The sequence below is a fragment of the Sinohyriopsis cumingii genome, chromosome 7 (assembly GCF_028554795.1).
Source record: "Sinohyriopsis cumingii isolate HCF-2022 chromosome 7, ASM2855479v2, whole genome shotgun sequence".
NCBI lineage: Eukaryota > Metazoa > Mollusca > Bivalvia > Unionida > Unionidae > Sinohyriopsis > Sinohyriopsis cumingii.
In genome coordinates this window covers 58,505,673-58,507,662 of record NC_142967.1, presented here as the reverse complement: position 1 = coordinate 58,507,662, position 1,990 = coordinate 58,505,673, and positions in this window count along the sequence as shown.

Genomic DNA, 1,990 nt, shown 5'->3' with positions numbered 1-1,990 from the left:
TGTTCGTGATCTATAGTAAGATCTCCAATAACTTGCTCGATACGAACGTGGGTACGTTCCGGAATAATCAACTGTATGTAATAGACGTATACGTATGGAAAGACATTCAGGTATAGAAAAAACTACTTTTCAAGTGCATGAAATTGAATGCATTCAAATACATCTTCAACTACACTATACAAAACGTTACTCCTGCTTTGCTTCAAAGCAAATATTAATACCTTTTTTTTTAAATAAAAGGCTGACGGAAACAGTTTCCTGGATGAAAATAAAGTCATTGGAAAACATTATAGTAATCGAAAATCGGACTTATATAGTGGGGGAAAGGTAAAAAATGCATGCGTGTTACATTATGCATTGTATTATGGTAACTTGCATTCAGTCTATCTATATATATATATATATATATATATATATATATATATATATATATATATATATATATATATATATATATATATATATATATATATATATATATATATATATATATATATATATATATATATATATATATATATATATAAGTAGTGAAGTGGGTCACTTTAGCGACAATGGGAGTTAGCATTACAGAGACCCCTGGGTCGTTTTAGCGACAATGGAAATTTAACATGGAGAAAAATCGTGGGTCGTTTTAGCGACAAGGGAAATTAACATGGAGAAAAATCGTGGGTCGTTTTAGCGACAAGGGGAATTTAACATGGGGAATAGAGTTTGGGCTTGTCTAGGGACAAGGGGAATTTTTTTTTTTTTTTTTTTAAATTTTTTAAATTTAAATTTAAATTTAAATTTAAAAAAGGGGTAGGCAATTGAAAAGTCATTCTCTTTTCGAGAAATATGGGGGCCCTGAAAAGGGCCTTTGGTTTTCTTCTTCTAATTTCTTCTATTTCTCCACCAGCTTCTTATTTTCTGTCCTACACTTTTTCTCTTCTTTTCTTTCTTTCTTTTCTCCTCCTCTTCTTTCTTCTCCTCCTCTTCTTTCTTCCTCTTCTCATTTTCTTCTTCTTTTTCAATTTTTTCGTTCCATTGCTCTCATCCTTATCCTTTCCTCTTCATCCTCCTTCTCCTCCTTTATTTCTTTCAACAGATCATTGATGATTACCTTCATTTTTCGTAAATTGTTTATCTCCATCTTCACTCGATGGGGACTATAAGAATAGTGATCCTCGTTTAGGTTAACCAACATTTGCTCCATCATTCCTAAATTGTCCAGGACGTTTTGCAATTTTTCCATTTTGTCAAGGTGGTTCAAAGCCATCTTCTTTTTTATTCTTTGCAGAATGGTTTGAACGACGAATACTGTGGGTTCTTATACGAAAAGCGCGGACGTGATGGAAAACATCCCCCTAAAACATAAAAATTGATCTTGCCTAGATCATGATCAAACAACGCGCGGACGTGAAGGAAAACATCCCCACTTTTTCTCATTTCATATAATAAAACCCAAACTATACTCTCCACATACGCTAAGAAACAATAAACAAATCCATAATTTACTATCCACACAATCGTAAGTGAGTGCTTACAGTCACAAACACAAACACACAAACACACAAACACATACCCTCACACTATTTAAAAAAGAGTTAGAGTTTTTATATTCACACTACTCTACCTACACACATTGGCAAATTAATAGTTATTTCTTTTCTAGAGTATTGGGTAGCCCTGAAAAGGGCTGTTGTTTTGTTTTTTTTTTGAACTCCAGATGCACCTATCTAATGGTTGCACCTTCCTGGCCTGGCGCCACACACGCATCTTCTTCCCCAGTCTCCTTTCACCTTTCTTCTTGGGAGTGCAGAAGCAGGATATGTGGCTTCAGAATCCCAATTTTCGGTTTCTGGGATTCTGAAATTTTTTCTTCTCTCCTTTTCCTCCTCTTCTTTGTTTCTTCTCTCCTCCTCTTCTTTTCTTCTTTCCTCCTCCTCCTCCTCCTCTTTCATTCTTGCTTCTTCGACAATGGCCTCCGCGGCCAGTTCATTTAGTATGC